At 43.4% G+C, this 27,994-nt stretch overlaps 1 protein-coding gene and 2 long non-coding RNA genes across 3 annotated transcripts in view; 1 reads left to right on the top strand and 2 right to left on the bottom strand.

The window, feature by feature from the left end:
• LRFN1 (leucine rich repeat and fibronectin type III domain containing 1) overlaps positions 1-27,670 on the bottom strand; it is a 135,812-nt gene extending 108,142 nt beyond the window's left edge. Inside the window, exon 1 of the mRNA XM_075260464.1 lies at positions 27,425-27,670. The gene's annotated coding sequence lies outside the window, so the exon portion shown is untranslated. The remainder of the gene's footprint in view (positions 1-27,424) is intronic.
• Positions 4,553-4,798, bottom strand: LOC142184426 (uncharacterized). Its single transcript, XR_012711826.1, has 3 exons — positions 4,756-4,798; positions 4,656-4,692; positions 4,553-4,592 (listed from the first exon to the last, which is right to left on the bottom strand). It is a non-coding gene; the product is annotated as an uncharacterized LOC142184426 (long non-coding RNA).
• On the top strand, positions 18,736-19,297 carry LOC142184513 (uncharacterized). Its single transcript, XR_012711837.1, has 3 exons — positions 18,736-18,805; positions 18,973-19,092; positions 19,241-19,297. It is a non-coding gene; the product is annotated as an uncharacterized LOC142184513 (long non-coding RNA).
• Positions 27,671-27,994: the final 324 nt, after the last annotated feature.

Genomic DNA, 27,994 nt, shown 5'->3' with positions numbered 1-27,994 from the left:
CCTATGTCTAGTACCCCTAACCAAGTCTAGTACCCATACCCATGTCTAGTACCTGCACCCATGTCTAGTACCTGTACCTATGTCTAGTACCTGCACCCATGTCTAGTACCTGTACCCATGTCTAGTACCTGTACCTATGTCTAGTACCTGCACCCATGTCTAGTACCTGCACCCATGTCTAGTACCTGTACCCATGTCTAGTACCTGCACCCATGTCTAGTACCTGCACCCATGTCTAGTACCTGCACCCATGTCTAGTACCTGTACCTATGTCTAGTACCTGCACCCATGTCTAGTACCTGCACCCATGTCTAGTACCTGTACCCATGTCTAGTACCTGTACCCATGTCTAGTACCTGTACCCATGTCTAGTACCTGTACCCATGTCTAGTACCTGTACCCATGTCTAGTACCTGTACCCATGTCTAGTACCTGCACCCATGTCTAGTACCTGCACCCATGTCTAGTACCTGTACCCATGTCTAGTACCTGTACCTATGTCTAGTACCTGTACCCATGTCTAGTACCTGTACCCATGTCTAGTACCTGTACCCATGTCTAGTACCTATACCCATGTCTAGTACCTGCACCCATGTCTAGTACCTGTACCCATGTCTAGTACCTGCACCCATGTCTATCACCTGCACCCATGTCTAGTACCCATACACATGTCTAGTACCTGCACCCATGTCTAGTACCTGTACCCATGTCTAGTACCTGTACCTATGTCTAGTACCCCTAACCAAGTCTAGTACCCATACCCATGTCTAGTACCTGCACCCATGTCTAGTACCCGTACCCATGTCTATCACCTGCACCCATGTCTAGTACCCATACCCATGTCTTGTACCTGTATCCATGTCTAGTACCCCTAACCAAGTCTAGTACCCGTACCCATGTCTAGCACCTGTACCCATGTCTAATGATGTCACCAAAATTCCTGGAATGTCTTTCTATAGCGGCATCAGGAATAGGTGCAGAGTGACCTGAATGTTAAAAGATGGGACATTTAGGGCAGTATGCACAGGGGGAGGGGGGTCGGCACATTATCTGAGTACAAGGGCAGTTGGGCATTTTCCCAGCAGCAGAGATAGGTGCGGTCACAGAGTCATCCTCAGTAGTATCTGCAGGCAGCAGACAGAGACCTCCTGATGGCACAATAACCCATGCTAGAAATAAGAGGTCCCTCACAAGTCACTGCTCTCTACATCAGACAGCAAAGGTTCAGAGGAAGCAAGACCTCCCTACTTTCTTCAGGGTACTATTACCCACAGGCTGTAAGTTTTTAGTCTAGGACCAGGCGGGGGTGACCTAGAAGGTAGAGGGATCTATTGTACTGCAGGAGGAGAAGGGAGTGACAGGGTTAAATCCATATCTGACCGACATCATTTATATAAATCCCGCTCCGGCCTCAGAACGTGTCGAAGGTGAAGCGGCAGCCTTGCTTTATATGTATGTATGGATCACTTTCTCCTTGGTTGCCATCACACAGGTTTGACTCTTCCCAATATACCGGAGAGCGCGGCCTCCTCGTATCATCGCTCTAACCTCAGAGGATCCCATTTGTTATGTTCCTTTGAAGTCAAGTCTTGAAAGGAGTCTTCAGATTTCTATGTAAATGAAGCTGAAACATTGTGGAACCAAAAGTTTTTCAACTTTCTAATATCCTCCGTGTCCCAGTTCTTTACCATTTCCAAGACCTCTGCTCTCCACCCCTGAATGGAACATCTAACTCATGCAATTTTCACTCTGGCCACTAAGCCTAATAATAGATCAAGATGGACAATTCATTAGGGGTCATCACAGACAGGATTGCAATGGAAGATAACACTTCTATAGATAACACCACTGAGCCATTATTACTGACAATAGACTCGGGGAGTCACATAGAAAACAGTGCAGACTACAGGACATAAAATATACAAAAAATAAAAATGGATTATTAATAGTGAGAAATAAATCCTAACATTGTGAGCACCGGCGGCAGAACTGAAATATACGCCCGCCATCAGATACAACACCAGCCATGACCCCCGGCCTGCAACGGAAACTTTTTTTAATGGAAATTTTTGGCACAAACAATCACACACCATAAAAAGCGCAGCTTGTAGGTCCGAAAACCGTCAAGAACACTTTAATAAATCCCCCATGTTCTTCTCCAGTTTGTTACAGTATATCAGTGAGCTCTCCATGTATCTGTCCCAGGCCTGAGGGTTTGTTACAATGTATCAGGGCAGGTAAGAACTTGTAGATTGGATACACTGTAGCAATCTCAGCTGTGTGATGTGTGCAGGTCTCATGGATACATTCGATGACAATATTGCCTTATGATACGATCTGCAGAACGCGGGGTTAATGCCAGGGCTACTCTGTGACCTGTTGTCACCTGGCTAATTGGTTTTAACTATTTAATGGCAGCTGCAGCGCATTAGATTGAAGCCAATCAATACATTAATCTGCAGCTGTAGCCCCGGCCGACTTCTCACAGCTGACCGTTTGCTACAATTGTATCTCATTTAGTCAATTCCTGGAATCTGCTCCATATTTATACATTTTATTGTAACAAGATTTATACATTGTAGCAAAGCGTCAGGAGGGGGAGGAGATTTATACTGATAAAGTAATATTTACACTGGATACAACTGTGACAAACCCTCAGCTGTGAGCAGATGACGTCTGTACAGACCTTTAGATGAAACAAGAACACACAATGATCCATTACAGTGTCAGAGCCCGAGGCTGGAGGGCCGTCTGGTGTTCTCTGGTGGCCCAGTCCGTCCGTGTCTACGTGACCCAGGGAGGTGTTATATATACACTGTATACTTAGAGGAGAAGACCAGGTTATCACCCGTCTATGGGGACACTAGAACTGTCATCTCTAATAGACCACAATTCCCAGTATACGGTAAAATAGGACACGTTACGATTTCTGGAGACGTAGATGATCCCCTCTAGGCTCATTCACAGAAGACTGCGCCAAGTCATTGTAAAGACAGAGGGAAGGGTCTCCTTGTACCATGTCCTGCCTATATACTGTAGAGTGATTACTTACCCTACATAGAGGCCATTATAGAGGCGCACATTGTCATGTGACTACTGAAGGTCAATTTTCTGCATATACCGAGTAAATGTAATGTTCTGTAGGGGGAGGGGATTCGCTAAGACTGGAGCTGCAGATACTGGTGTTAGACCAGGACATACGTTGCGAAAACGCTGCATTTTACATTACCTGGAAAGTGAATGGGGTTCTGGCTGATCCAATCCTTACATTGCGGATCAAAATGCACCACAAAAAAGCCGGATTACAAAAAACACTTGTATTATTGTACATCGCGACATGTCACCTACACCTACAGAAGTGCCGGCATCTTCCATATAGGTATAATAGGGGCAGAAGAAAACGCAGTCTGTTCTGCAGCGGCTCTTGGCGGCGATTCGCTATGGGGGGCCTTGGCCTTAAAGGGATTTTCCACAGCTTTTTCTAACCTCAGCGTAGGCCATCAATATCAGATTGTCAGGGTTGTTTGACGCGGTCGTGGAGCTCTGGCGAGCGTTGCTTCCGATTTACAGGCCAGTGATATCATCGTTCACATGGTCTGTCGGCTTCTCAGTGCCCCCTGCCCATCTTCAGCCCATAAGAGTGAATGAGAGCAAGAAATCTTTCTGGAAGATTCCATGGCAGGTCTTGCATGTTGGGTCCTGCGCGTGAACCAGGCCTAAAGCTCCGACCCTCCTATGTGTGTCCCATACATGTACAGTGGTTTGTTACAGGTAATACATGATGATCTCACAGCACGCCGCGACAAATTCAGCTCTGCTTCACCTATTCCCAAGAACGAAGACTCCAAGCGTTTACGGAAAATAATGGCACATCCCTCGCTAGTCCTGCCTGTCATCCAAGAGTTAACGTCCCCAGTTATTCTCTTATTAAAGTTAAATGAAGGCAAAGGACCCTCTAAATTCTACTTTTCAAGTGACCCCCTCCCCCAGCGAATACTCTATTGAAGCATCTCGCTTTCATCATCAGACACATCCACCATCAAAGTGTCAACCGCAAACTCGCCACACGCCGCCGACTCCTGAGAGCCGAGCACGCGGAGACATCACATGAGAGATTAGAGGAAATCCCAACAACAACACATAGACCCTCAGCACGCCACAAGTCACCCGGATACGGAGAACCCGAAATATCGGCCCCGGGGGCCGCGACTTTAACCCTTCAGGGACTGTCTCGCTCTACAATGGGTGCTTTGTAGTACGACGGAAATGTCTGGGGAATAGATCACATAAATAATCATAAAAATTAATGACCAAATCATCAAAGCTTATTACACGTTACAGCCCATATTGTAGCCGCGATTACAAGCTTTATGAGCCGTCACCAATGGCGGCCTCAATACAAGGTGTATACAGAGTGACCAGACCTGACTACAGGGTATATACTGAATGAGTGGTCACTGCTGACTACAGAGTATATACTGAGCGACTAGACCTGACTACAGGGTATATACTGAATGAGTGGTCACTGCTGACTACAGAGTATATACTGAGTGACCAGACCTGACTACAGGGTATATACTGAGTGACCAGACCTGACTACAGGGTATATACTGAATGAGTGGTCACTGCTGACTACAGAGTATATACTGAGTGACCAGACCTGACTACAGGGTATATACTGAGTGACCAGACCTGACTACAGGGTATATACTGAATGAGTGGTCACTGCTGACTACAGAGTATATACTGAGTGACCAGACCTGACTACAGGGTATATACAGAGTGACCAGACCTGACTACAGGGTATATACTGAATGAGTGGTCACTGCTGACTACAGAGTATATACTGAGCGACTAGACCTAACTACAGGGTATATACTGAATGAGTGGTCACTGCTGACTACAGAGTATATACTGAGCGACTAGACCTAACTACAGGGTATATACTGAATGAGTGGTCACTGCTGACTACAGAGTATATACTGAGTGACCAGACCTGACTACAGGGTATATACTGAATGAGTGGTCACTGCTGACTACAGAGTATATACTGAGTGACCAGACCTGACTACAGGGTATATACTGAGTGACCAGACCTGACTACAGGGTATATACTGAATGAGTGGTCACTGCTGACTACAGAGTATATACTGAGCGACTAGACCTAACTACAGGGTATATACTGAATGAGTGGTCACTGCTGACTACAGAGTATATACTGAGCGACTAGACCTGACTACAGGGTATATACTGAATGAGTGGTCACTGCTGACTACAGAGTATATACTGAGTGACCAGACCTGACTACAGAGTATATACTGAGTGACCAGACCTGACTACAGGGTATATACTGAGCGACCGGTCATCTGCTGACTACAATGTATCTAATCAGTGTCAGGGATCCTCAGATTCTGCCTCTTTTCTGTGGCAGTATTTGGATTATTTTAGGTTCTTGTATCCTCCATGTTCCCTGCCGCTCCCTCCTCATCTATCTAAGGGAGCCTGTACTCAGAGTTTACGGAAACCCACATAAACACGGGAAGAACATACAAACTACTTTCAGATGTTGTCCTTGGCAGGATTCAAACCCAGGACTCCAGTTCTGCAATACTCTAGTACTAACCACTGAGCCCCTGAGCTGCCTATTCTACAACGTCATCTGTGTCTATTGCTTTTCCTGCTCATGTGCACATCCCTTGTACCTGTTAATGGGCCAGCGCATGCATTTAATTCTTCCCTATCCAATCCACACACAGGAGGACAACTGAGCCATATAAGTTCCTAGTCTACTATTTATTAAGAATTTGTGCCTGATCATTGTTCTGTTTTACCCATTTGTGACCAGGATCTATTACCTGTCGCCTGCACTACTTCTGCTGATTATCCTGTCCGATCCCGGCTTGTCCCTGACCCGTGAGCCTGCACTGCCTGACCTGACCTATTGCCTGGACCGCCAACTCTGCACATACTCTGCCAGCCCTGACCTTGTCCTGTACCCAGACCATTCTTGTGCCTGAGTAGACATGACATGTACACAAAGGTCCTTCACATGTATATGTAGGCTTTCTACAGGTTCTACATAGTGGTAACTCATGGTATACTCCGACTCATTGATCGTCCATGAACACACCAGATGTCTGAGGAGCAATACATCACCGAGCTGACAGTAATGGATATCAGAGATGGTGAGGACAGATTTATCACAGAGGAGATGAGGAAACATGGACATGATATCGAACTGCTAGATTTAATGACTACATAAATTGCAGAATATAAATCATCATGATCAGGATAAATAGGCAGGACGGGATCCTCGAGGAGAGATTGAAGTACATGGATATGCTGGTATCCTAACTTGGGGCAAAGGAGAACCATGTAAGTCCCTCTTGGGAAATCTCTGATCTTAAGGTATTGTAAAGGCTCTTACCATGTCTTGTGGGTCAGACATGGTAAGAGCCTTTATGGAAACAGAGAAAAGTTAAGATTTTGGAGAAGCTATTAATCAAGATTGAGTCATCTGCCAATGGGTGTAGAGTAGGGTTGAGCGATCGGGATCGGAAAAGATGGGATTCTGATCGGCAATCGAGCAAATTTCATGATCGCGATTGGAATCGGCTGGAAAATGATCGAAAATCAGATTTTGAAAACAATCATGAAATTTCAAGTGTAGAGTGGACTGGTGGGAGCTCAAGTGTCTTGGACTTATATGACTTTGCATTGATGTCCATGCAAAGGAACTTTGCTCTAATATAAGCTCTGATCTTGATCTTGGAACACGGAAGACCCTTCACCTATTGCTTCTGCTCAGACTAAACCCAGCAAGGTCAAGGAGTCATTGTCAGTATAGATGGCTTTGTCACTGTAAACTGGAAGAAAATGGAGGCAAGTACAGTAAGTGAGGGACCTCATAGTAGGAGCAGACAAGACTTATAAGACTCCCAATGCTGAATCAGTGGTCTCTCCAAATATACAACACACCCCAGCTGGTCAAAGTGAAGAGACTTCAAGTAGTTCTTATTGTCACATCAGTAAGAATTATATAAGTTAGAAACTAAAGCAACCGAGAAGGTTCATTCTACCAGTCCTCAATGTAAGTGGGAAGGTGAAGAGACCTTGTGTTCTTTAGATTGTGAAAGCCAGCAAGAAAAGTCTCTAAAGTCCGAGAAAGACACAAGGTTCGTCCTACCTGGCCTGAAGGTCAAGGTGAAGAGATCTCATACATACTTCCATACAGTAAGTCTCTGAAGTCCAAAGGTCGGAGAACGTTCTCTCTAGAAGTCCTCAACATGAGTGGTCAGCGTGAAGAGCTCTCAACGATTTCTTATTGTGCAGATCAGTAACAAATGATATAAACCTCTAAAGTCCAAGGAAGACAGAAGGTTCCTTGTGCTAGTCCTCAGTAAAAGTAGTTAAGGTGAAGAACTCTCATATGTTTCAGATTGAGGACACGAGTAACAAATTATATAAGTCTCTAAAGCCAAGAAAGACAGAAGGTTTATCGTAAAAGTCCTCAATATTAGTGGTCAAGGTGGAGATGTCTCATGGACTTCTCATTGTGGAGGTCAGAAAGAAATGAAACCCAAGTCTCTGAAGCCCAAGGAGGACAGAAAGTTTGTTCTACTAATCCTCAATATGAGTGGTCAAGGTGAAGACATCCTAAGTCTAAGTGTGGAAGTCAGTAAGAATGATATAAGTCTGAAGCCCAAGGAGGACAGAAGGTTCATTGTACCAGTCCTCAATATGAATGGTCAAGGTGAAGACATCTAAGGATTTCTTATTGTGGAGATCAATATGAATTTATAGAAGTCTCTGAAGTCCAAGGAAGACAGAAGGTTTCTTCTACCAGTTCTCAATATGAGAGGTCAGCAAGAAATAAGTCTCTGAAGCCCAAGGAAGATGGAAGGTTCTTACTGCAAGTCCACCATATAAACAGACAAGGTGATTTTTAGATTTTGGAAATCGGTAAGCAATGCTATACGCCTCTAATATCCAAGGGCAACAGAAGGTTCCTTGCATCAGTCCTCAATGTAAGAGGACATGGTGGAGAACCCTTTAGGTTATTGTGAAGATCGGTAAGACATGACGTAAGCCCGAGGGAGAAGGTTCCTGCCACCTGCCTTCATCTGAAGATATAAGATCGCTGCTTCTTCCACAACTTTCTCACCGCCAGTGTCAGTCTTGAGATGACATCATAGTTTGCAGACAATATATTGGATATGACAGCTTTCTCTCTGTAGGCAAAGCAATGAAAGATCATCTTATGAAAAAAGGACATGACCAGGACATATGGGCGACGTAATTCCTCATCGTACCGTCACTGCAACTACTTTAGTAGAAGCTCCGGGGACATTTTGATCTCGATATAGCAGACATTATATCTCATGTATAAGATCTGAGGATTTATCTATTATAGGAAATACATTTAGGTTCTGCGCCGCCTTCCCGGGAACAAAAGAATTTATCTTAAAAAAGAGCAGCGAGTAGGATGAAGCGAGGACAGATGTTGTGGGAACTGATAGACACGAGCAATACAGCAGATGGCTTTGTGTGCTTGGGATATCCATGCGGTACTTAATCTATGGATATGATACAAACTCCATGATCATGGGACATATGCCGGGAGCCCATCTCCGCGCATCCCCCAGCGTTCCCGCATTTGTCACTGCAAATTCACAATGGCTCATAAAATGGCCAATTTCGGCACAAAATGTCAGCAATCTGCATTTTCTTTTTGCTCTCGAACATACGTCAGCGGCGTTTCCCGCTGTTTGCACAGACAAAACAGTTTTGTCTTGACTTGTTTCTTTATGTGAATGTTATTTACCTTGGAAGCGAAGTGCATAAGAACCTGTTTACAGATATTTTCAGCCGGAGACATTTTCTATAATTACAAATATTGCAATTGGCAGCTGAGCCGCGAAGCAGACGCCGAGATCTCCAGACGATGGCCTGTCGTAGCTTGTCCTAAGGAAATGGAAAGGCTCGACGAGAGATTGGGGGCAAGGATGTTTCCAAACATCTGAATGTTGGAGAACAAGCGGGCGATGCCAGTCTCCCCGTCGAAATGAGTGACAGAGCCCCAGTGCAGATGTGATCGGAGCCTTAGTTGGGATTTCCTTCGCCTAGGTCAAGGATCAGTTTATTGCCCCATTGCAATGTCTCAATACCTTGACCAAGGTGGACTGGCTTCTTGGTGACTCTTCCAGTTCTTTGCAGCCGGGCAAATTCCCCACCAGCCCTCCTTTATCTGCCCTTCTTGTGTAGCCCAAACAAACACCCCATCTATATGTGTCACTGCTATAACAAGCAACATATACAATATCTCTATAGTGATTAGTAACTAGTCGATATTTATTCATCTATATGGGCTTAGGAGTCCAGTGGGCGGTCCTATTCAGTTATTGACAGTCATCAGTGTGTGCACACGTATGGCAATTTCACTTCCCAATTGTCCCATGTTAACATTTTACCAGGATTCACATTTCCCTTTTCTTGTCTAGTTGCACCCACACTGCCATGATCTAGTTCACAGCATGTCTGCACACATAAGCTTCCTTCCCATCCACTGCGGAGTCCCCCTTCCCCCTCCACAGTATTCCTGCCCCATTTGATGTCTCCTCCACACAATGTCCCCTTGACTATGTGCTGCTGACTGTTATCTTTTGCAAGGAAATGGTTAATTCTTCTTTCTGACAGTGGAAGGCCGTGCATCATAAATCTTTTCACTACAGTGCAGCAGAGGGCAAGGGGAATACATTTACTATGCACCAGATGGGAAAGACGTTTCACCATCCCTAGTTGTGGCGAGCAGGATCTGTGAGACCCCTGATGTGACCTCTGAACCCTGATAGTTACGCCCGTGAGCACAGGACTTAAGTCCACAATGAACAGACGTTTAAGGCCCCATGCACATGACTGATTTTGCAGTGGGATGCAATTGGATGATGTTCCCTGATGTTCTTACCTCTATAGGGGCTGCTGATACATTCTGTTCCAATGATACAGATTGGATCTATGTTCATTGTAGTGGACTATTGGTGGAGCCTTGGCCATGTGCAATACCTTGCAATACACATTTCCTAGCTTTGCTGAGTCTTCTCCCACAAGGGTGTCTATAATTTTGCTCGGCTCCTCCGGCTCTATAGCGTGACCACCGTATGTATGTGCATGCTATATATCTATATACACACATTGCAGAGGATCCTGATACTAGACCACAGTCAGTTTTCTCCTGCACGAGGCTATGCTTTTTGGAAGGGTCTCCATAACTGATGAGCAGACTACAGCGCCCCATTATACGTCCTCACAATCACCCACTTACATCAAACATAATGTGCACAAGACCATTAACCGGCACAATGAATACAATGCGAGTGCTCCTCTTTTGTAGGGACAATCACTACCTTTGATCCCACTCATTCTCTTCAATAGATCTGCATTGTTAAATCTGCTCCATTTTTCGGGAGATTGCGGCTCGGCTTCCTATCTGCTTATTAGCTCCATCTATGTTCATTATCTCACGATTTATTCCTTATGTTTGTACATGCGGCCAATTACTGGATGAGAAGAATCTGCAGGAAATAAACGGGAACTTTGGTACAATCCATGTTGTAATGTCCCTGGCGTCGTGATCCCAATGTCCTGAGCGACCCTGGAGCTGACACTCATTGCAGAGCGGAGGAGCCGGGGGGCACCGCACAGGAAGGGGCTAGCTTTGGAGAACTTTTGGACACAGCGGAGGGGCATTGACTGCTGACAGACTCCCTGTAGGGCGCGGAAACACAGCAATTGTGGCTGTTGAGGAAATACAACCAAGACCCAAGACCAGGGTTAGGCAACCTCCGACACTCCAGCTGTTGCAAAACTACAACTCCCAGCATGCATACTTGCAAATTGGAACTCCCATGGAAGTGAATGGAGCATGCTGGGAGTTGTAGTTTCCCAGCATATGGAGAGACGAAGGTTCCCTACCCCTGCCCAAGATGAACTAAAGGGGCGGCCATGTTCTCCGAAGCATCGAGGCCCCTTTAGTGTTGTCCAGGCACGGTGTTGCACCCATACATGTGACCTGCCAGGCCCATCCATGCGAATGCAGTTTGACCAACGTTGTATGACAGCTCATTATAACCTGACGTCTATTATCCGTATAGAAGACTAAGTTACTAAATATACTGATGAAATAGTAAAAGACAACCGGAGGGCAAGTCATTGTTTTATAATCCCTGGAAATATTGTCACAGAAGGGAAATGCTCTTTAACATTTCCACTGTGATAGACTGTGATCAGTGTCACGCGAGCCGGCGTCTCCGGGACTGTTATTATACCGGCGTCACGGGCGCAGGGCAAGACCCCATGGCACAGGCAAATCTTTTCTGTCATGTCTCAGCATATAATGTCAACTAGATGAAGGAGACAAATAATATAATTAGAAAAGATGGCAACTGGGTCAGTGTGATGTGTGTGACGGGAGATTAGGCAATGGAGATGTAATTGCCAGGATCTATTGTTCCCTTACATTCACTTCTATCGTCTCGCTCCTTTACTATTGTTGTACAGATTTCTGCTTTGTGTAGTAAAACAGAGGGTCAGGGTTTAATGCAATGATATCCACTTGTTGCTTTACAGCTGTTGCAAAACTAAAACTCCCATCATGCTCTGAGAGCTGCAGGGATAATGTAATGGGTGCCGTCGCTCATCGGTTCTCTTAATTCTATGGACTAAGTTAAAACAGGTTTTTGGACATGTAATACTAACTAACTAGCTTGGTTTTATCTTTACAGATCATGTCTGTGAGTGCTGTGTGCAGAATCTTCAGTGTATTTCTAGGAGATGCAGATTCACATGACTTCTGCTTGTATGAGAAGACAGGGAGAAACCTATCCCAAGCAGGAGGCAGGAGAGACAGGTTTACTATGTAACACATGTAGCAGAAGTGCTGCGCTACCAGAGGCATGATAGGAAATCTAGTCTGCATTAGATGACGGGCAACCCATATAAGTCCTAAAACATGCGCACAAGGCATCCATAATTCTCATGATTCTTTAATACCAGGCTATGCTGCATGCTATAGACGAGTGCAATTACTGGGGCGAAGTATAATAAAGGATTTCATTGTAAAGTTACAGATTATTTTGGAAATATTACTGAATGTGCTCCCATTATAGCAATAATCAGGGCTGGCATTGTCATGTCCGCACAAGTTGGCGTAGTAGCGCAGTTGTGATGCCAAAACCACCCAACTCCAGAACCGAAGCCGAAATCTGCTCAATTGTAATCTTAAGGGCACAGTTGGTATAGAAAACATCCCAGCGCCTCAATACAGTAACCACGAATTATTGGAGATTGTACGAGGCGATAGGAACAACATTCGGCAAGGCCAAAAGCAAACCGCAACATCATTCAGCCCCCAGTATAGGGTCTCACTATAGGACACACCGAATAACTGGGCAAGTCTACAGAAAACGGGTAATGGCGTTCTACCCAAAATACAACCAGGGGAAGAAGACACCGGGGGGACTTGGCTACGGAAACCCGATTCATCTGCAGTGGGATGAGACAATGGAGCGGCCATTTGTGACGAACGACTTTCATCCAATGTTTATGTGAGTTTGTTTGTGACTGCGTTTATGGCTCTGTTCTCATATAAAGTTCTTGTTCCCATTAAACAAGCTCATTATCCAAAGACAGATCTCATATGCATGGTAATGGAGGAACTCCGCCGCAAAAGTAACCAGGCCGGGGCTGACATTACTCCATAATGAGAGGGAATTGGGCTGCATTTATTTCACTGCATATTAATTTCCCATCCGCTCAGTTTATGTCACCGCTATGGGGATGGGAATCAGTCAGATATTGGCTTGGGCTCGGGGATATCTGGAGATTAGATGGAGGGTTTCTTCTGACCCGCAACGTATTTACAGACAAGACGACAAGTCACATGGGAGGAAAATCCTGAAATTATTGGCTGCCCAACCGAGCCTCCAAGAGGAGGAGTATATATATATATATATATATATATATATATATATATATATATATATATATATATATATAGTATATAGTATTCTATATGCTCCACAGTAATTGAGCCACCTCTTCTTCAATACTATATGTACTGTACTGCCCTCCATCTATACTATATATGCTACACTTCTCTTTATCTATACTGTACTGCCTCCCAGCTATACTATATGTACTATAAGTATCTTTACCTATACTGCCCCATCTATACTATATATACTATCCTGCTCTTTATCTATACTATATGTACTGTACTGCCCTCTACCTATATTGTATTACCCTCTATCTATACTATATGTACTGTACTGCCCTCCATGTATACTATATGTACTATACTGCCCTCTACCTATACTGTACTGCCCTCCATCTATACTATATGTACTATACTGCCCTCTACCTATATTGTATTACCCTCTATCTATACTATATGTACTGTACTGCCCTCTATCTATACTATATATACTATACTGCCCTCTACCTATACTGTATTACCCTCCATCTATACTATATGTACTGTACTGCCCTCCATCTATACTATATGTACTATACTGCCCTCTACCTATACTGTACTGCCCTCCATCTATACTATATGTACTATACTGTCCTCTACCTATACTGTACTGCCCTCTATCTATACTATATGTACTATACTGCCCTCTAACTATACTGTACTGCCCTCTATCTATACTATATGTACTATACTGCCCTCTACCTATACTGTATTCCCCTCCATCTATACTATATGTACTGTACTGCCCTCCATGTATACTATATGTACTATACTGCCCTCTAACTATACTGTACTGCCCTCCATCTATACTATATGTACTATACTGCCCTCTACCTATATTGTATTACCCTCTATCTATACTATATGTACTGTACGGCCCTCCATCTATACTATATGTACTATACTGCCCTCTACCTATATTGTATTACCCTCTATCTATACTATATGTACTGTACTGCCCTCTATCTATACTATATATACTATACTGCCCTCTACCTATACTGTATTACCCTCCATCTATACTATATGTACTGTACTGCCCTCCATCTATACTATATGTACTATACTGCCCTCTACCTATACTGTACTGCCCTCTATCTATACTATATGTACTATACTGCTCTCTATCTATACTGTACTGCCCTCCATCTATACTATATGTACTATACTGCCCTCTAACTATACTGTACTGCCCTCCATCTATACTATATGTACTATACTGCCCTCTACCTATATTGTATTACCCTCTATCTATACTATATGTACTGTACTGCCCTCTATCTATACTATATGTACTATACTGCCCTCTAACTATACTGTACTGCCCTCCATCTATACTATATGTACTATACTGCCCTCTACCTATATTGTATTACCCTCTATCTATACTATATGTACTGTACTGCCCTCTATCTATACTATATATACTATACTGCCCTCTACCTATACTGTATTACCCTCCATCTATACTATATGTACTGTACTGCCCTCCATCTATACTATATGTACTATACTGCCCTCTACCTATACTGTACTGCCCTCTATCTATACTATATGTACTATACTGCTCTCTATCTATACTGTACTGCCCTCCATCTATACTATATGTACTATACTGCCCTCTACCTATACTGTACTGCCCTCTATCTATACTATATGTACTATACTGCTCTCTATCTATACTGTACTGCCCTCCATCTATACTATATGTACTATACTGCTCTCTATCTATACTGTACTGCCCTCCATCTATACTATATGTACTATACTGCCCTCTAACTATACTGTACTGCCCTCTATCTATACTATATGTACTATACTGCCCTCTACCTATATTGTATTACCCTCTATTTATACTATATGTACTGTACTGCCCTCTATCTATACTATATATACTATACTGCCCTCTACCTATACTGTATTACCCTCCATCTATACTATATGTACTGTACTGCCCTCCATCTATACTATATGTACTATACTGCCCTCTACCTATACTGTACTGCCCTCTATCTATACTATATGTACTATACTGCCCTCTACCTATACTGTACTGCCCTCTATCTATACTATATGTACTATACTGCCCTCTACCTATACTGTACTGCCATCTATCTATACTATATGTACTATACTGCCCTCTACCTATATTGTATTGCCCTCTATCTATACTATATGTACTATACTGCCCTCTACCTATACTGTACTGCCCTCCATCAATACTATATGTACTATACTGCCCTCTACCTATACTGTACTGCCCTCCATCTATACTATATGTACTATACTGCCCTCTACCTATACTGTACTGCCCTCCATTAATACTATATGTACTATACTGCCCTCTACCTATACTGTACTGCCCTCCATCTATACTATATGTACTATACTGCCCTCTGCCTATACTGTACTGCCCTCTATCTATACTATATGTACTATACTGCCCTCTACCTATATTGTATTACCCTCTATTTATACTATATGTACTGTACTGCCCTCTATCTATACTATATATACTATACTGCCCTCTACCTATACTGTATTACCCTCCATCTATACTATATGTACTGTACTGCCCTCCATCTATACTATATGTACTATACTGCCCTCTACCTATACTGTACTGCCCTCTATCTATACTATATGTACTATACTGCCCTCTACCTATACTGTACTGCCCTCTATCTATACTATATGTACTATACTGCCCTCTACCTATACTGTACTGCCATCTATCTATACTATATGTACTATACTGCCCTCTACCTATATTGTATTGCCCTCTATCTATACTATATGTACTATACTGCCCTCTACCTATACTGTACTGCCCTCCATCAATACTATATGTACTATACTGCCCTCTACCTATACTGTACTGCCCTCCATCTATACTATATGTACTATACTGCCCTCTACCTATACTGTACTGCCCTCCATTAATACTATATGTACTATACTGCCCTCTACCTATACTGTACTGCCCTCCATCTATACTATATGTACTATACTGCCCTCTGCCTATACTGTACTGCCCTCCATCTATACTATATGTACTATACTGCCCTCTACCTATATTGTATTACCCTCTATCTATACTATATATACTATACTGCCCTCTAACTATACTGTACTGCCCTCTATCTATACTATATGTACTATACTGCCCTCTACCTATACTGTACTGCCCTCTATCTATACTATATGTACTATACTGCCCTCTACCTATACTGTACTGCCCTCTATCTATACTATATGTACTGTACTGCCCTCTATCTATACTATATATACTATACTGCCCTCTACCTATACTGTATTACCCTCCATCTATACTATATGTACTGTACTGCCCTCCATCTATACTATATGTACTATACTGCCCTCTACCTATACTGTACTGCCCTCTATCTATACTATATGTACTGTACTGCCCTCCATCTATACTATATGTACTATACTGCCCTCTACCTATATTGTATTACCCTCTATCTATACTATATGTACTGTACTGCCCTCTATCTATACTATATATACTATACTGCCCTCTACCTATACTGTATTACCCTCCATCTATACTATATGTACTGTACTGCCCTCCATCTATACTATATGTACTATACTGCCCTCTACCTATACTGTACTGCCCTCTATCTATACTATATGTACTATACTGCCCTCTATCTATACTGTACTGCCCTCCATCTATACTATATGTACTATACTGCCCTCTAACTATACTGTACTGCCCTCTATCTATACTATATGTACTATACTGCCCTCTACCTATATTGTATTACCCTCTATCTATACTATATGTACTGTACTGCCCTCCATCTATACTATATGTACTATACTGCCCTCTACCTATACTGTACTGCCCTCTATCTATACTATATGTACTATACTGCCCTCTACCTATACTGTACTGCCCTCTATCTATACTATATGTACTATACTGCCCTCTACCTATACTGTACTGCCATCTATCTATACTATATGTACTATACTGCCCTCTACCTATATTGTATTGCCCTCTATCTATACTATATGTACTATACTGCCCTCTACCTATACTGTACTGCCCTCCATCAATACTATATGTACTATACTGCCCTCTACCTATACTGTACTGCCCTCCATCTATACTATATGTACTATACTGCCCTCTACCTATACTGTACTGCCCTCCATCTATACTATATGTACTATACTGCCCTCTACCTATACTGTACTGCCCTCCATTAATACTATATGTACTATACTGCCCTCTACCTATACTGTACTGCCCTCCATTAATACTATATGTACTATACTGCCCTCTACCTATATTGTATTACCCTCTATCTATACTATATATACTATACTGCCCTCTAACTATACTGTACTGCCCTCTATCTATACTATATGTACTATACTGCCCTCTACCTATACTGTACTGCCCTCTATCTATACTATATGTACTATACTGCCCTCTACCTATACTGTACTGCCCTCTATCTATACTATATGTACTGTACTGCCCTCTATCTATACTATATATACTATACTGCCCTCTACCTATACTGTATTACCCTCCATCTATACTATATGTACTGTACTGCCCTCCATCTATACTATATGTACTATACTGCCCTCTACCTATACTGTACTGCCCTCTATCTATACTATATGTACTATACTGTCCTCTACCTATACTGTATTCCCCTCCATCTATACTATATGTACTATACTGTCCTCTACCTATACTGTATTACCCTCTATCTATACTATATGTACTGTACTGCCCTCCATGTATACTATATGTACTATACTGCCCTCTACCTATACTGTACTGCCCTCCATCAATACTATATGTACTATACTGCCCTCTACCTATACTGTACTGCCCTCCATCTATACTATATATACTATACTGCCCTCTACCTATACTGTACTGCCCTCCATGTATACTATATGTATGATACTACCCTCCATCTATATGTACTATACTGCTCATTATCTATACTGCACTGCCTTCCATCAATAATACATGTTCTATACCATTCTCTCCCAGTACTGTACTGTAAGATTTCCTCTTCTATTATATACTATCCTATATCCTGTAATAATATAGTGACAGCCCACTTATGAATAAATGAAGATGAAGATCTGCGGCCTCTTCGCTCAGACACAAGACTGTGGCCACTAAGCATCGGGAAGTGGCTGGTACCACACATAGACCTCCAACCCATCTCCAGTATGGACTAATCCTATAGCATAGCTTATATACCAGCACTATGTGACTGCTATCAGATCTGCACATAATGTGGATTCACCTCTGTGCTTTATTGGCACTTACAATTATCAGAAAATTAAAGTCTAATAAACAGCGGATCAGAGTGCATGCCTATTACAGATAAGCCTCACTAGATAATAAAGCTCTATCATCAGATTTATTACGTATAATCCATTGTTTGGAGATGGAATTCATGGGAACGGACATTATTAATGGGATGGCAAAGGAGAAATAACACAGGAGGCGATAAAGTATAGCAAAGTCTGAGCAACATACATGAAAAACAGGTTACCAATGTGTCCAAGCCTAACCAATGTGTCCAAGCCTAACCAATGTGTCCAAGCCTAACCAATGTGTTACTAATGTGTCCAAGCCTAACCAATGTGTCCAAGCCTAACCAATGTGTCCAAGCCTAACCAATGTGTCCAAGCCTAACCAATGTGTTACCAATGTGACCAAGCCTAACCAATGTGTTACCAATGTGTCCAAGCCTAACCAATGTGTCCAAGCCTAACCAATGTGTCCAAGCCTAACCAATGTGTTACCAATGTGTTCAAGCCTAACCAATGTGTTACCAATGTGACCAAGCCTAACCAATGTGTTACCAATGTATCCAAGCCTAACCAATATGTTACCAATGTGTCCAAGTCTAACCAATGTGTCTAAGCCATAACCAATATGTCCAAGTCTAACCAATGTGTTACAAATGTGTCCAAGCCTAACCAATGTGTTACCAATGTGTCCAAGCCTAACCAATATGTTACCAATGTGCCCCAGTCTAACCAATGTGTTACCAATCTGTCCAAGCCTAACCAATGTGTTCAAGCCTAACCAATGTGTTACCAATGTGACCAAGCCTAACCAATGTGTTACCAATGTATCCAAGCCTAACCAATATGTTACCAATGTGTCCAAGTCTAACCAATGTGTCTAAGCCATAACCAATGTGTCCAAGCCTAACCAATGTGTTACCAATGTGTCCAAGCCTAACCAATGTGCCCCAGTCTAACCAATGTGTTACCAATCTGTCCAAGCCTAACCAATGTGTTCAAGCCTAACCAATGTGTTACCAATGTGTCCAAGCCTAATGAATGTGCCCCAGTCTAACCAATGTGTTACCAATGAGTCCAAGTCTAACCAATGTGTTACCAATGTGTCCAAGCCTAACCAATGTGTTACCAATGTGTCCAAGCCTAACCAATGTGTTACCAATCTGTCCAAGCCTAACCAATGTGTTCAAGCCTAACCAATGTGTTACCAATGTGTCCAAGCCTAACCAATGTGCCCAAGTCTAACCAATGTGTTACCAATCTGTCCACGCCTAACCAATGTGTTGCCAATGTGTCCAAGCCTAACCAATGTGTTACCAATGTGACCAAGCCTAACCAATGTGTTACCAATGTGTCCAAGCCTAACCAATGTGTTACCAATCTGTCCACGCCTAACCAATGTGTTGCCAATCTGTCCAAGCCTAACCTAACAACCACTTAGTTAAGGGCTCTGGTCCAGCATGCTAGAACAACCATTGACAGGCCGCAGCTCATAACATAACCACTAGGTGGCTGCGCATAGACATATATAAGGTAGATAGCATATCAGTTTGTGACATTGTATCGAGGAAAGCTGTTCATCTCTTGGCACATATAACTGAACATGCCAGGCCAAGAGGACAGGTAAAGAAGGATGAATTTTGACTACATATATAGAGTAGCGTATGGGGTGAGTGTATAACTCCAGATCAGTGGGGCTCAGTTTTAGGGCCCCCACCTCTCAGCAATGTATCTTCTATTCTCTCTTCTCTGTGTCTCGACTGATACATTGAGATATCAGAGCCATGAGGGTTTGTTCCTTCTGGTACCAAATGCAAGTAAGTCTCTATCTGTAGAACTTCAAGGGCAAACCCTAAAAAGGACGTCAGACCACACATTTCATTTATGGGACCAGAATCTGGTTTTCCTATATGTTTGTGTAGGTTGTAGATAACCTATAGATACTTATAGATACTTATAGAACTTATAGATACTCTGCTGGCCATAGAGGATTTGGTGGATGCTACTAGCCATAGGGGTCCTGTGTCACCATATACATACACATACAAGAACAGTCAGTTGAACCCATTGATGATTTTGTTGTTATATTACATTCTTAAAAGGGTTTTTCTGGAACTTACATATGGACCTATTGTAAGATACAGTCCTATGAAAAAGTTTGGGCACCCCTATTAATCTTAATCATTTTTAGTTCTAAATATTTTGGTATTTGCAACAGCCATTTCAGTTTGATATATCTAATAACTGATGGACACAGTAATATTTCAGGATTGAAATGAGGTTTATTGTACTAACAGAAAATGTGCAATATGCATTAAACCAAAATTTGACCGGTGCAAAAGTATGGGCACCTCAACAGAAAAGTGACATTAATATTTAGTAGATCCTCCTTTTGCAAAGATAACAGCCTCTAGTCGCTTCCTGTAGCTTTTAATCAGTTCCTGGATCCTGGATAAAGGTATTTTGGACAAACAATTCAAGTTCAGTTAAGTTAGATGGTCGCCGAGCATGGACAGCCCGCTTCAAATCATCCCACAGATGTTCAATGATATTCAGGTCTGGGGACTGGGATGGCCATTCCAGAACATTGTAATTGTTCCTCTGCATGAATGCCTGAGGATTTGGAGCGGTGTTTTGGATCATTGTCTTGCTGAAATATCCATCCCCGGCGTAACTTCAACTTCGTCACTGATTCTTGAACATTATTCTCAAGAATCTGCTGATACTGAGTGGAATCCATGCGACTCTCAACTTTAACAAGATTCCCGATGCCGGCATTGGTCACACAGCCCCAAAGCATGATGGAACCTCCACCAAATTTTACAGTGGGTAGCATGTGTTTTTCTTGGAATGCTGTTTCTTTTTGGACGCCATGCATAACGCCTTTTTTTATAACCAAACAACTCAATTTTTGTTTCCAAAATGAAGCTGCCTTGTCCAAATGTGCTTTTTCATACCTCAGGCAACTCTATTTGTGGCGTACGTGCAGAAGCGGCTTCTTTCTCATCACTCTCCCATACAGCTTCTATTTGTGCAAAGTGCGCTGTATAGTTGACCGATGCACAGTGACACCATCTGCAGCAAGATGATGCTGCAGCTCTTTGGAGGTGGTCTGTGGATTGTCCTTGACTGTTCTCACCATTCTTCTTCTCTGCCTTTCTGATATTTTTCTTGGCCTGCCACTTCTGGGCTTAACAAGAACTGTCCCTGTGCTCTTCCATTTCCTTACTATGTTCCTCACAGTGGAAACTGACAGGTTAAATCTCTGAGACAACGTTTTGTATCCTTCCCCTGAACAACTATGTTGAACAATCTTTGTTTTCAGATCATTTGAGAGCGGGCTGTCCATGCTCGGCGACCATCAAACTTAACTGAACTTGAATTGTTTTGTAGAAAGAAATGGTCCAAAATACCTTCATCCAGGATACAGGAACTGATTAAAAGCTACAGGAAGCGACTAGAGGCTGTTATCTTTGCAAAAGGAGGATGTACTAAATATTAATGTCACTTTTCTGTTGAGGTGCCCATATTTTTGCACCGGTCAAATTTTGGTTTAATGCATATTGCGCATTTTCTGTTAGTACAATAAACCTCATTTCAATCCTGAAATATTACTGTGTCCATCAGTTATTAGATATATCAAACTGAAATGGCTGTTGCAAACACCAAAATATTTAGAACGAAAAATGATTAAGATTAATAGGGGTGCCCAAACTTTTTCATAGGACTGTAAGTCATCTCTATGGGGTCAATGGTGGTCCAACATCTGGACCTCTGCTGATCACCTGCAGCCTCTTCTCCGTGCCAATGGCATCTCATTCATGGGTCACATGGTACAGCAGCATGTTACCCCCAATCATGTGAATTGGGCTGATCCGCACACCCTGTACACAATGTAAGGCCCCTGGTGCTTGGTATTCAGTGCAGTGGCTGCAATTGGGGTATACCCATAGAGCTGAATGGTCAGCAAACTAGTCAGGACCAGACAGACGGACAATAGTGACCAAAACAGCACAACCTGCTCATAAGACTAAAACTTGCAGAAATCAATAAATTCAGGAGGTGTCTGTGTGAACGTGGGCCAATGCACTTGGATATTCTTCAAAGTTACCAAACCAGCAACCAAAATCCAGACCAAATATAAAATCAGTGATCTGGTTACTGTGAATAAATCCTGCACTTTTATATCTTAGAGGATGTATCTCCTCCTGCATTATATGTATTCCTATAGATCTCTGCATGATATTTGCTCCTATAGATCCTCTACATATTTGCTCCTATAGATCTCTGCATTATATTTGCTCCTATAGATCCCTGCATTATATTTGCTCCTATGGATCCCCTGCATTGTATTTGCTCCTATAGATCTCTGCATTATATTTGCTCCTATAGATCCCCTGCATTGTATTTGCTCCTATAGATCTCTGCATTATATTTGCTCCTATAGATCCCTGCATTATATTTGCTCCTATGGATCCCCTGCATTGTATTTGCTCCTATAGATCTCCTGCATTTTATTTGCTCCTATAGATCTCCTGCATTATATTTGCTCCTATAGATCTCTGCATTATATTTGCTCCTATAGATCTCTGCATTATATTTGCTCCTATAGATCCCTTACGTTATATTTGCAGAGCTTCAGCCTCTGAGCTTATGTTGAGACTCTCCAATCCAACCTGGCAGTAAGTGGACAAACCATCTCTCCCCAGACATCAGGCCATTGTCATTATGTCAGGAGCCCTTCATTGCTGGAGGTTGTAGCACTGACATGATCTCACAACCAAGCTCATTATGCAAACAAACACAGAACCAAAAAAACCATATGGGTTACATAAAAAGTACTAATGACATTAACAAACCAGAAAGTTGCAAGACTTGATGATAAGTGAGATAAACGTGTGATCTTCATTAAGGTTTTCTTTCTCTACACTCCAGTTGACTTGAAGGACGGTTGTACTAAGTTAATTTTGTACATGAATGGTAAATAGATGACATGTATAATGAGAGACAGAAGGGAGAGCAAAAGAGAGAAAGAAGGCAGGGGAAGAAGGAAGGGTAGTGAAGGGGAACGGAGAGGAGAGGGAAAGAGAAGGAAGAAAAGAGGAGAGAAGAGAAGAAGAGAGGAGAGAAGGAAGGGAAGTGAAGGGGAACGGAGAGGAGAGGAGAGGGAAGAAAAGAGGAAAGAAGAGAAGAGGAGAAGAGAAGGAAAGAGAGGGAAGGAAAGAGGAAAGAAGAGAAGAAGAAAGGAGAGGAGAGAAGGAAGGGAAGTGAAGGGGAACGGAGAGGAGAGGAGAGGGAAGAAAAGAGGAAAGAAGAGAAGAGGAGAAGAGAAGAGAAGGAAGGGAAGTGAAGGGGAACGGAGAGGAGAAGGAAAGAGAGGGAAGGAAAGAGGAGAGAAGAGAAGAAGAGAGGAGAAGAGAGAAGGAAGGGAAGTGAAGTGAAGGGGAACTGAGAGGAGAAGGAAAGAGAGGGAAGGAAAGAGGAGAGAAAAGAAGAGGAGAGGAGAGGAGAGGAGAGGAGAAGAGAGAAGGGAGGGGAGAGGAGAAGGAAAGAGGGGAAGAAAACAGGAGAGAAGAAGGAAAGAGAGGAGAGGAGAAGAGAGGAGAGGGGGAGAGGAAGAGTGAGGAGAGGACAGAAAAAAGAAATGGAGGGAAGAAGAGAGGAGAGAAAGGGTGAGGAGAGGAGAAGACAAGAAAGAGAAGAAATGAAAAAAGGAGAGATGAGAAGACAAGAAGAGCAAAGGAAAGCAAAAGGAGGAATAGAAGAGGGTGATGAAAGAAGAAGAAGGGAGTCCGAGGTGGAGGTCCTCAGAGATAAGCTGACCACCGGCTATCTACTGCTGGGACCTCCCATGAGGATTAGCACCATGTGCAGGACCTTACAGATAACGCTCAGGTCCTCAGTGCACCAGCACATAAGACATACACTATTATTGTACATGGCAAAAATCAATGGTCTGTCCATGTGTGGAAACCCCAGAGAGTGACAGGAGCTGATTGTAGCTCGTCCATATCCCAATGGTTACTAATAAGAGACTCTCCATTTACTATGACTTCTATTTTATGGTATTTTACCCCTAAAATACAACTATTTACCACTAAATACAACTATTGCGATATTAATACCACCCACAACAATATTGACTGTACAGTGTAGTTCACGCTCTACCGCTGGCCATTAGGACTATCAGATACTAGGACTTTAGACCCCAATAGACGTAGAAATGCCCCATGAAACACTTCCTTTTATTATCAGTTGCCTTCAGTGTCGATTGATCATTCAATGTTATACCCTTGACGCTGCATCTAGCACAATAACATGGTCACCAACCAAAAACATACATCTATGTGATCAAATATCCACAAAGCCGCTCTATGTGCACAAATATCATCCATTTGTATTAATGACTTTGCAATCCATTCCCTGGCTATTTGCACCTCCATGCACTGCAGACACGGTATTAGATGTGGGCTGATACTGTATCTCACAATCCTGCAAGCAGTTCTATATCATGATAGGTAATGATTTTACGGTGGATTGTAATACACATCAATGCATATCCTATATAAGGTCACGCTGGCCAGTGCATTCACCCAGTCCTTGTTATATGCTGCTGATCTGTGTCAAAGCTGGAAGATTTATGCTGCTATCATGTATCAGGGAAGGCGAAGCATGTTGTGTGCTGCTTGATGTAGAGTGCTGACTAGTGATAAGATGGTGGGATGCATTATACTGGCATGTCTCAAGGGAAGCGGCATATATGTGGATGTCACCTCTAAGGGCTGCTGCATGTAGGCAAAGAATTTGTCAGAAATGGCTTCAAGCTGGAGGATCCGCTTTGTGCATATTAATAATACGTCTCCCTTTTCCAAGGTGTTAGTGCTTGCTGACATGTCTCCCAGTCTGCAGCTCATTATTTGCTGCTCGTATGTTCCAGGTTCTCATGTAAGCTGATGGATGTTTGCTATGATGAGAAGTAACACTGTATGGTAATGACCTGTATGGTGGATGTATGATGTGACATATACAATGACTTTTAGCCTGTCACACAAAGACTGTTTTATTCTTGGTAATAGGTATTAAAAATGTTATCAGTGGAAGATCACAGAATTCGGCAGGGACAGGGACAGGTTTAGCACCACCGGGTAGCTTTACCATGAAGGATGTGGGCACTTGGATGATTATAAAAAAGAGGAATTGTCATTTATGTCTTCAGCATCCCTGGCAGAGAAGTAGCAGCAGAGATGGGAGCATGCCTGGGAATATCATCAGAGATTAGGACCATGAATAAGGGCAGGAAGACTTATGTGAACAGGGATCAGCACCAGATACAGAGGCAGGTTCAGCCAGAACAGGTCCAACAAAATAGGCGACAGCAGGTCCAATACCCTGGGCAAGGGCAGGAATATCAGCTAGAGAAGGGAGAAGGGCAGGAATATGGACTAGAGAAGGTTCAGTGCCATGGACAAGGGCAGTAATATGGACTAGGGAAGGTTCAGTGCCATGGACAAGGGCAGTAATATGGACTAGAGAAGGTTCAGTGCCATGGACAAGGGCAGTAATATGGACTAGGGAAGGTTCAACACTATGGACAAGGGCAGTAATATGTAGCAGGGTAGATTTAGCACCTTGGTCATTGCTAGTAATATGTACTAGGGGAGGTTCAGCGCCGTGGACAAGGGCAGTAATATGGACTAGGGAAGGTTCAGTGCCGTGGACAAGGGCAGTAATATGGACTAGGGAAGGTTCAGTGCCATGGACAAGGGCAGTAATATGGACTAGGGAAGGTTTAACACTATGGACAAGGGCAGTAATATGTAGCAGGGTAGATTTAGCCCCATGGTCATTGGTAGTAATATGCACTAGGGGAGGTTCAGCACCATGGGCACGGAGGACAGTAATAGTAATAGGGAGCAGGGAAGATTGAGCACCATGGACAAGAGCAGTAATATGGTCTAGGAAAGGTTCAGCACCATGGGCAAGGGCAGTAATATGGACTGGAGGAGGTTGAGCACCATGGACAGTGGCAGTGATATGGCTCAGGGCAGGTGCAGCACCATATACAGGGACAGTAATATGGATAGAGCAGGTTCAGCATCTGGATAAGGGACAACACTATAGACATGTTCAGAAACATGAAAGTATAGAGCAGGACTAAGGCAGGTTCAGCATCATGTCCATGGGTTGTAATAGCGACTAGGACAGGTTCAGTAGTTACAGTAATATGGACAAGGAGTAAATCCAGTAATATGGACTAAATCAGGTTAAGCATCATGGACAAGGGCAGGTTCAGAAAGACAAATGTGGAGAGTTCTGCAATGTTGACAAGGATTGGTCCAGGAATATGGACTATAGCAGAGTCAGCACCATGGTCAGCTTCAGTATAAACATCAGCAGGTTCAGGAGCATCAATATGGGCTATAGATGGTTCAGTAATATGGGCAGGGGTAGTGATATAGGCTACAACAGAGTGCAGGGGCAATAATATGTTCAGCACCATGAGCAAGGGCAGTAATATGGATTGGGGAAGGCTTGGGACCATGGATGGGGGCAAGTCCAATGACATGAACTAGGGCAGGTTTAGTCAGACCCATAGTCCAGAGTAAAATGGACTAAAGCAGGATCAGGGACAGGGGCAGTAACAAGAGCTAAGGCAGCTTGAGGCAGATCATGGTCAGGGGTAATAACAGGGATGAAGGCAGGATCAGCACCAGGGACAGGGGCAGTTACAAGGACTAAGGCAGGATCAGCACCAGGGGCAAGTCCAGCCATAGGATGAGAGCAGTTGTACAAGGATGACAGGGATAAGATCAAGAGCATTGGCAGGAAAGGCATCAGGGACATCGGAAACTGCCAAACATGGAGTCAGCAAGACATTGCTAGCAGGGAATGTCAGGGAGAGCCGAGCACAGACAGAGACACCCAGAAGAGCGCTCAGCACGGGAAGAGACAGTCAGTGCCAGTCTAGAGACATCCAGTACCCAGGAGAGACTGCAGGAAGCCAGGAGCAGGACTACAAGCACCATCATCCTCCTAGACACAGGCTGGCACTGCAGTGTGGGCACCTACCTTCAGCTGGGCTCTCTCTGCGCCATGCCATCCACCTGGTGCCCGCACTGGCCGCCCCTCCTGCAGCAGCCCCCGCCTCAATAAACCCGCGGGCACGGAGGGGGCATTCAGAGGGCACCCGCGGCCCCGGCCATAGCTCCAATCCCCGGCTAATGATCCCAGGCCATCGCTGCAAAGCCCGCACAGGCAGGAAGAGGGGGCACATCCGACCCCCGGAGGACCCTGCGGGAGACACCTGCTCCAATCCCTCGCTCGGTGAGTCTGGGTGTTTGGGGTGGGGGAGGCTGGAGGTGACGGGGAGGGAGGGGGGATGAGGCTGGGAGGGACGTGCTGGAGAGGGAGGGAGGGAGGAGCATCCTGCCAATCTCTAGCACTGCACCACAGAACAGGAGGGCACCGGAGCCCCACACACTGGCAGCAGGACAAGTCCATGGCCTGACACATGTACATATATATATATGGGGGACAGGGAGACTAGAAGACATACAAGATACATGAAGAGTACATATAGAAAGATATAGACAGAAATCAGAATCATAGATACAAGAGGAAGCAACATAAGACAAGATA

Source organism: Leptodactylus fuscus, chromosome 11 (genome assembly GCF_031893055.1).
Source record: "Leptodactylus fuscus isolate aLepFus1 chromosome 11, aLepFus1.hap2, whole genome shotgun sequence".
Lineage (NCBI taxonomy): Eukaryota > Metazoa > Chordata > Amphibia > Anura > Leptodactylidae > Leptodactylus > Leptodactylus fuscus.
The sequence above is the reverse complement of the archived record's forward strand: the minus strand, read 5'-3'. Positions and strand labels throughout refer to the sequence as shown.